At 40.4% G+C, this 9,702-nt stretch overlaps 1 pseudogene; it reads left to right on the forward strand.

Annotated features, from left to right (window-relative positions):
- Positions 1 to 7,512: 7,512 nt before the first annotated feature.
- LOC129019147 (DNA-directed RNA polymerase III subunit RPC7-like) lies at positions 7,513 to 8,170 on the forward strand (annotated as a pseudogene).
- The last annotated feature ends 1,532 nt before the right edge of the window (positions 8,171 to 9,702 follow it).

A 9,702-nucleotide genomic window follows, 5' to 3' on the forward strand; every position in this document is an offset into this window, starting at 1 on the left:
TCATGAGCTAAGGATGCTGCCCTGGCCCATCCCTCCCCAAACTCTACCATTCCCCAGAGAATCTTCCCAGTTCCAGATATAACTCTCCTTGCCCCATTGTGTAGCTGCAAACCAGTTTCCCCTGGTAACTGGAATTAATCACTCCTGTCAGTAGAAAAAAACGAAAGCTAAAACCCTTGTTCTTCTAATTGGTACAATAGTATAAATAGCCCAAAATAGCTGGAGGGCATTCTCATCTTCCAATCAATGATCTTACCAATGTGTCCCCTGATATAAGCATTCTCCCGTTCAGACCTAAGACTTCCAAACAAACAAAGCTCCAAGTTGCCAGGATGGGAAGCAAAAATTCTATAAGTGGGTGACTAGGTGTAAGGGAGAGAGGAACCACTTCCACTTCTACCCTTTGATTTCCAGACTCGTGAATTCTTGCCATGGAGAAGGCAATGCCATGTAATGATTTCTGATTCAAAGGACATACTTCACCTTGTGACACAGAACCCCATGCCTTCAGGACACTGCCTTCCAACTGGTGCTGCAACTGGGTCTTCAAGAAGCTATTCCACCTTTCAGTAAGGCCATTTATTTCCAGGTGATAGGGTATGTGGAAGTATCAATGAATCCCAAGAGCATTAACCCACTGCTGTACTTCCTTGGCTGAGAAATACATTCGTTAATCAGAATGCCCTTGAAAATGCTCTGAACATGGATGGGGCATTCTTCTGTGAGCCCACTGGTGGTGAAGGGCAGGCATAAGCACCACAGGCAGGGAAACCAGATCCTTGTCCAGAATGTGTGTCTATCCCAGCAAGAACAATTACTGTCCGATTCCAGGAGAGAAGAGGTCCAATGTAATCAACCTGCCACGGGGTGGCTGACTGGTCCCCTCAGGGAGTGGTATATTGGGGGTTGGTGCTTATCTCTGCAGTTGGCAAGTTAAGCATTCACTTAGCTATAGCCAGGTCAGCCTTGGTAAGGGAACATCCACATTGTTGGGCTTATGCACAGCTCCATCTCCACTGCTATGACCAGTTTATCCATGAGTCCATTGAGCAAGCCCTGGGGTGGCTGGGAAAAGATGTTGACTGACATTGATAGAGTGTATCGTTTGGTCCTGCTGACTACTGAAAGTCTCCTCTGATCCGCAAAGGATGTCTTTTGGTGAGCAATCCCCTGGGACACAAAGATCTTCACAGTCTGCCCATGCTAAGAGGTGCATCCACATAACTTTCCCAGACTTCCTTGTCTCTAATCCTCCAGTCTTGTTCTTTCCAAGTACCTGACCATCCGATCAAACCATTTGCAATTACTCTTGAATCAGTATAAATCCATGTTATGATGTGAATGTCTGTGTTTCCTCAAATTCATATGTTGAAGACCTAACCTTCAGTGTGGCTGCATTTGGAGATAGGGCCTCTAAGGAAGTAATTAAGGTTAAATGAAGTCAAAAGGGTGGGGCCCTGATCTGATAGGATTAGTGTCCTTATAAGAGGAGACACTAGAGACGTTTTCTCTCTATCTGTCTGTCTGTCTGTCTCTCTCTCTCTCCACACACACACACACAGAGAGAGAGAGAAGAGCAAGGAAAGTCCATGTGAGGACATAGTGAGAAGGTGGCCATCTGTAGGCCCCTCACCAGAAACTGAATCAGCTGGAACTCGAAATTTCAGCTTCTAGAACTGTGAGAAAATTAATTTCTGTTGCTTAAGCCACTTCATCTATGGTATTTCATTATGACAACCCAAGATGACTAAGACAGATTTTTGTATTGAGAAGCAGGGACTTGCCATAACAAATGCTAAAACTGTGGAAGTGGCTTTGGAACTGGCTAATGCGTAGAGGTTGGAGGAGTTTTGAGGTGCATGCTAGGAAAATCCTAGATTGCCTTAAAAGGACTGTTGGTAGAAATACAGCTGCTAAAGGTAATACTGGTGAGGTTTCAGCTGCAAATGAGAAAGAGTTTATTGGAAATTGGAGGAAAGGCGATTCTTGTTACAAAGTGGCAAAGAACCTGGCTGAATTGTGTTCTAGTGTTTTGTTGAAGGTGGAACTTACAAGCAATGAAACTGAATGTTTAGCTGAGGGCATTGCTAAGCAAAATGTTAAAGGAGTCCTTTGGTTTCTCTTTATTGCTTATAGTAAAATGAGAGAGAAGAGAGAAATTGAAAAAAATTGTTAATCAGAAAGGACCCAGAGCTTGGGCCGGGCGCGGTGGCTCATGCCTGTAATCCCAGCACTTTGGGAGGCTGAGGCAGGCGGATCATGAGGTCAGGAGATTGAGACCATTCTGGTTAACACGGTGAAACCCTGTCTCTACTAAAAATACAAAAAAAAAAAAAAAATTAGCCAGGCGTGGTGGTGGGCGCCTGTTGTCCCAGCTAGTCGGGAGGCTGAGGCAGGAGAATGGCGTGAACCCGGGAGGCAGAGCTTGCAGTGAGCCAAGATTGCACCACTGCACTCCAGCCTGGGCGACAGAGCAAGGCTCTGTCTCAAAAGACCAAAAAAAAAAAAAAAAAAAAAAGGACCCGGAGCCTGAAGATTTGGAAAATTCTCAGCCTATGCATAATGGAAAAACAAAAAATGAAGAAGCATTTTCATCTCTAAAGAGCACACTAAGGTTGTGGCTGGCCAAACACTTGATAAAGAGATCATGGGTGCAACCTGTGGATTTCGCTAGCCAGCTCATAAGAGCCAGGGATAGAAGTTAGGCACGCCAGTTTGAACTAAAGGGGACAGAGAAAGTGAGACAGGTTGAAAAAAGGCTGTCAGATATTGCGATTCTACAGAGCAGGATGGTAGAACTACTCAGTTGAGAAATATGCTTTGTCCTTCAAGAAAAGGCAAGAATGACCCTGAAGGCAATTCAGAGATCGTCAGGGCTCCCACCACAGAACCAAGGGGTAAGATTGGTTTCTTCTCAGTTTCAGTAGACCAGATGGCCACCACAGAGAGCTGTGCAGGTGACGTTGCCACAGAGAGTGGTGGGGAGATGCTGCCGCTCCAGTGGGCTGGGATGGGGGGTGGACAGAGCACTGAACCAAAGAGGATTATTCTCAACCCCTAAGATCTAATGGAATTTGCCTTGCTAGGTATTGAACTTGCTTGGGACCTGTCACCCCTTTCTTCTGATTTCTCCCTTCTGGAATGGGAATGTTTATCCTATGCCCTTTCCACCATTATATTTTGGAAATACATAACTAGTCTGGTTTCACAGGTTCATAGCTGGTGAGGAGTTTTGCTCATAATGAATTGTACCTCGATTTTCATCCATACCTGATTTTGATGATATTTAGTTGAGATTTTGGTCTTTAGAACTAGAGTTGATGCTGGAATGAATTAAGACTTTTGGGACTGTTGGAATGGAATGAATGCATCTGCATGTAAGAAGGGCATGAACTTTGTGGGAGGCAGAAGTGGAATGAAATGAGCTGAATATCTGTATCCCCCCAAAATTAACATTTCCGAAAATGTTAATTAAAATTAACATACCCCAAATGTGATCATATTTGGAGATGGGGTCTTTAGGAGATCATTAGCGTTAGTTGGGGTCCTGAGGATGGGGCTCTTATGAGGAGACATCAAAGAGCTTGCTCTCTCTTTCTCTCCCTGTACAAGCACAAGGAAGAGGTCACATGAGCACCCAGAGAAACAGTAGCTGCCTGCAAGACTAGAGAACAGTCTGCAGAATGAAACCTCCCTGGTTGGCACCTTGAGCTTGGACTTTCTGGCCTCTAGAACTGAGAAAAAATACATTTCTGTGGTTTAAGCCACCAAATCTATGGTATTTTGTTATGCAGCCCAAACAGACAAATACAGACACATACTCTATGATATATTTATAAAAAGGTTTTAAACATGCAATTCTACCATATGTTGTTTAGGAACACACACATATGTAATAATAACATAACGCATCCATAGGAAGTATAAACACCAAATTTAGGAGAGTGGTTCTCTTTGCAGGGTAGGGGAAGGGGAAATGCAATTGAAGGAGGGCCGGGAAGCCTCAACTATATTTGCTATTTTATTTCCTAAGGTGAATGCTATGTCGTTTTCTAAATCTTTTTGTATGTTTTTTATGTCACAAGAATATTTTTAAAAGAAAATGTTGGGTCCTCGTGACATCATCAAGGCGCTGGATCAAATCTTACCAAGTTATATGAGCCAACACACCCCATAATTGTTTCAGCCAGTAGGAGTATAATTTGTTTGTTGTTGCAGTCAGAGGCTCATCAGAGATCTGGTCTCCTCCATGAGGCTTCACCTAACTACTGCAGATCTGGAATAGCCCTGTCTCTCACCTGCTATAAACTACGATGGCTTTCACTTGGTTCAATATTGTGTGGATTTATTCCCTAATTATTTCATGGGCAGTTATCCACCATAAAATCATAACAATAACAACAATAGCTACCATTTATTGGGTGCTTTCTGTGTGTCAACAACACAGTGCTTAACTTTGTCACATCCAAGTACTAACCAGGCCTGACCCTGTTTAGCTTCTGAGATTGGATAAGTTTGGGTGCATTCAAGGGGGTATGGGCATAGACTCAGTGCTTTGCTTTCTACATCCATCATTTTAAACCATCCTCACTATTACTAACTCTGTTTTTGCACACAAAGAAACTGGAGCTCAGAGATGCTAAATGATTCATCCAAGGTCACACAGCAAAAAAAGTGCCAAGTCCAATTGTTTTCTGCCAACTCCTCAAAGCAGGAACCTGTCTGCTTTCCTACATACCCCACATGACCTGAGGCTAGGTCCACCAGTGTGAGCTGATACAGCAACAGACTCTGTGTCCCCAGAGGTTGTTCAGAACAGAGCCTTGGTGACAAGGACCAGCTGCAGGGTGGATGAGCAGGGCTTCCCATTGGTGAAGGTTGCACTGGCATGGCTCCAGAGAGCCTGTTGGCCTCATTGTGCACTCATGGGCCACAGCGGTACCATCCTCCGGGTCTCCACCTGACCCCAGACACAGGCACTCAGACTTGCTGGAGCACTTGCTACCAGCTCCCACTAGGTGTCTCTGTTACTTTATATTTTGGGTGCCAGAAGGCGAACCAAGGCCACTTACTTAAAACTATTCAAATCCAGATAAACAGGCTGCCTGGAACTCTCTGGTGGCCTCAGGAAAACCAGACTCCTATAGCCAGAACCTGTGGGCTTGAGAAGGAGAAGATAAAATAGCTTACATTTATTGAAGGCCTTTTGCACATCAGCCAGTTTACATACCTTAATATTAACAATAGTTAACACTAAGTAATGTTTTGTATGCACAAGGCACTGTCATGTGCTTTTTGCAAATATTAATGCACTCATACCTCATAACAACCCATAAGTACAGAGGTACGAAGGGTTAAGTAACTTGCTTAAGGTCACACAGCTAGTACATGGCATGGTCATTTGGATCATTCAGGCCTCATAACTACCCTGAAAAATACATGTTGTCATCCCTATTTTGCGTATGTGGAAACCAGGCTCAGAAAAAGTAAGAGGCACAACGTTATACAGCTAGACAGTGGCTGAAGCAGAATTCAAACTTAGATCTATTTGACTCAGGCCAAAATATGAGTTGGCCCCATTCCCTGAGAAGGAGTGAAGACCAGATCATAGGTAGGATCCTGTGTCCTTGGCCCCACATGGGTCACACACACAGCCCTGCAGACTCCACAAAGGACTGTGCAGACCCACTTCTCTGTAGACAGGGCTGAGATGTTCTGAACTCTACCAGGAATTGCTTTGAAAGTAAGGGAGGGGTGATAAAATGTCATCTTTGCATGTAAAAGCCCTCTACGGATGTGTAGAGAGAAGCAACTCCCCACTCTAATTCAGGAGGATGAGGGAGAATTGCCTTAGAGCGGGTAGGTTTTGGTTAAAGCCAGCAGAGGTTGCCATAGGTGGGATCTGAGGGTATCTGTGGAAGGCCTCAAAATTGCTCCCTTTAGACTGGTTGGCTTCACTGCTGAATTCTACGACTTTTAAAGAACTAATACTATTTTTTCTGCAACTATTCCAGAAAATTGAAGGCGAAGGAATTCTTCCAAACTCATTCTACAAGACCAGCATTACCCTGATGCCAAAAGCAGACCAGGACACAACTAAAAAAGAAAACTATAGTCCAAAATTCCTGATGAACATAGTTGCAAGATTTCTCAGCAAAATACTAGCAAACTGAATCTAACAGCATATCGAAAAGATTACATACCATGATCAAGTTGCAAGGATATTTCAACATATGAAGATCACTAAATGTGATAAATCACATCATCAGAATGAAGGACAAAACCATATGATCATTTTAATAGATGGAGAAAAACTGCTTGATAAAATACAACATTAATTCATGATAAAAACTCTCAACAAACTAGGTATAAAATGAACATACCTCAAAACAATAAAGGTCATATATGACAAACCCACAGCTAACATAGTAGTACTAATTTTATACTGAATGGGGAAATGTTGAAAGCCTTTCCTCTAAGATCTGGAACAAGATAAGGATGCTCACTTTCACCACTGTTATTCAACATAGTTCTTCAAGTCCTAGCCAGAGCAATTAAGCAAGAGAAGGAAATAAAAGGCATCCAAATTGGAGAGGAGGAATTCAAACTGTCCCCGTTTACAGGCAATATGATTTAGAAAAACCTAAAAACTCCACCAAAAAACTGTTAGAACTAATAAACAAATTCAGTAAAGTTGCAGGATACAAACTCATCATACATAAAGCAGCAGCATTTCTATTTGCCCATAATGAACAATCTGAAAAAGTAACCAACAAAGCAATCCCATTTACAATAGCTAGGAAAAAAAAATACCCAGAAGTAAATTTAACCAGAGGTGAAAAATCTCTATAATGAAAACTATAAGATACTGATGAAAGAAAATTGAAGAGGACACAAAAAATGAAAAGATATTACATGTTCATAGATTAGAAGAATTAATATTGTTAAAATATCCATACTGCCAAAAGTGATATACAGATTCAGTGCAATCCCTATCAAAATACCAATAAAATTCTTCCCAGAAACAGAAAGAACAACGCTAAAATTTATATAGAACCACAGAAGACCCTGAATAGTCAAAGCAATCCTGAGCCAAAAGAACAAAGCTGGGGATATCACACTACCTGACTTCAAAATATACTACAAAGCTATAGTAATCAAAATAGCATGGTGCTGGCTTAAATACAGACACATAGACCAATGGAAAAGAATAAATTAAGAACCCAGAAATAGCTCTTTGGCCCTGAGGTCCTACAAGAGGCCAGACGAGTACAGGTACTCAGGGAGGCTGTGCAGCCCCAGGCCTGTATCAATCACCACATCCTGCTTGTAGCCACGCACCAGCCAGATGTTGGCACGGTTGTCTGACTCATAGAAGTGTTCTTGAATCCAGAAGATACTACCACCTAGAGACTTGTGGGTGTACCACTTGAGCGCCGACATGCTGGGCAGGGGTGCGGCCAGGCAGATGCCTTTCAGAATTTGCCCACTCATCTAGTATAACTAGATCTGATGGCTGGGAATAAAGGAAGAGGATGATGTGCTGCTTATACCTTTAATATTGAGGCTGTTGGATTTAGCAAAGGTGAAAAGTTACCTTATGTAGTGTTGAAACCACCCCCACTATTTCCTGATGCAGATTATAAATCAGTGTCACTGAAAACAGAAGATGAAGGATATATGCTGGCTTTGAAACCGGAGTTGAGAGAAACAATGAAAAGAATGCCTTATTTTATTGAAACACCTGAAGAAAGACAAGATATTGAAAGGTATAGTAAAAGATACATGAAGGTATATAAAGAAGAATGGATACCAGATTGGAGAAGACTTCCAAGAGAGAGAATGCCAAGAAATAAATGTAAAAACACAGGCCCAAAACCCAAAAAGGCAAAAGACACAGGCAAAGGCACTTCACTAATACTTCAGATGTGTTGAAAAAATTGAGGAATTGGGAAAGAAAGGTGATGGTGAAAATTCAGATGAGGAAAATGAAAAGGAAGAAGGAAGCAAAGAGGAAAGTAAAGAAGGTGATGATGACGATGACAATGATGCTGCAGAACAGGAAGGATATGATGAAGAAGAGGAAAATGACTACATTAATTCATACTTTGAAGATGGAAATGATTTTGGCCCAGACAGTGATGACAACGTGGATGAAGCAACCTATTAGGCATGAAATTTTTCAAAAAATATTTTTATGATGCAGCTTCTGAACATTTGGACAGATTTGTTTTGTATTTTTTTCCAATAAGGAATAAGTATTTTTGTTTCTGTTTTTTTTTGGACAAATATTTGTTACCAAAATATTCAAAACCACTTTGAGTTTACATACTAATTACCTTACAAATTAGTCCCTGACACTCTGACCTTCCTTCTAAACACCTCTGCCATCTCTCTTATGTACTCTTGTGGGTTTTTTTATATTATTTGAATATGAATGTGCCTAAAGAATTTTTGCTCTCTTGATCTATGTATACATACTTGAAGAAATCATGCTTGCTTAACTGCTGATCTTTGGTAAAACTACTGCTAGTCATAGTGGATTTCTATAACCTGAAAGTTGATATAATACAGCACATGGAGCACTTTGGAAACAAAGAAACTTGAAAATAATTTTGTTTTTTACTTTTACATGGTATGTTCTAGACTACTGCATTATGACTACATAAACCTACCTGGGCTCTTATAAGTACAGAACTGTGAAATAGAGGTTTTGTGATGGAAAACATACACACAGGGAAAAATACCAAACTGAGCAATATAAATTTCACGGCTCACATCTTAGCCAGTACAAAGAAACTTTCACATGGGGTGAATATTATAAATACTTGAATTGGGGACTAACTTAATACTGTATGATATATGAATTAATTATTCCACTGTAATAACTGTAACATCTTCAAATAGTTGGGCTTATGAAAAATTTGACTAAGACATTTTAATTTTAAACTTTATATAAGTGTGAAATAAGTTCTGGTCATATAAATATCACTGTAGAATGCATGTGTGTGAACTCTATGAAGTGTGGTGGCCTTTTATGTTTCAGAGTACTCAAGCTGTACAATTGATTTATATAAAAATGCAAATGAACTCAGGTGATTTTGAAATTAGGATTAATTTTTTTGTTGTTTAAAGCTAGCTCCCCTAACTTTATATATTTTTTGGGAACAAAATACCTAAAAACCTCAACCTACAAAGACTCACAAATGCCAAACATTTTCAAGGAAATTTATATTATATATTTCAAAAATGATTTATCAGTGTTATCTACCAAAAGAAATAATTTTATTTTTCCCCTTTGGGAAGATATCATTATCCTCTAATGTGAGAATCGGATCCCTAGATTCTATTTATACCTGTACTATTAAACTCAACCTTGAGCCTGAAAAAAAAAGAACCCAGAAATAAATTAATGTATTTACAGCCAATGGATTTTTGACAAAGACACCAAGAACATACATTGGGGAAAAGACAGTCTCTACAATACATGTTGCTAAGAAAGTTAGATATTTGTATGCAAAAGAATGAAACTAGACCCCTATCTCTCACTGTATACAAACATCAACTGAAAATGGATTAAAGACTTAAATCTGAAGACATGAAACTACGAAACTACTAGAAAGAAACATGGGGAAATGCTTCCTGACATTAGTCTGGGCAAAAAATTTTTTTAATAAGCTCTCAAAAACACAAGCAACAAAA

Source organism: Pongo pygmaeus, chromosome 17 (assembly GCF_028885625.2).
Source record: "Pongo pygmaeus isolate AG05252 chromosome 17, NHGRI_mPonPyg2-v2.0_pri, whole genome shotgun sequence".
NCBI lineage: Eukaryota > Metazoa > Chordata > Mammalia > Primates > Hominidae > Pongo > Pongo pygmaeus.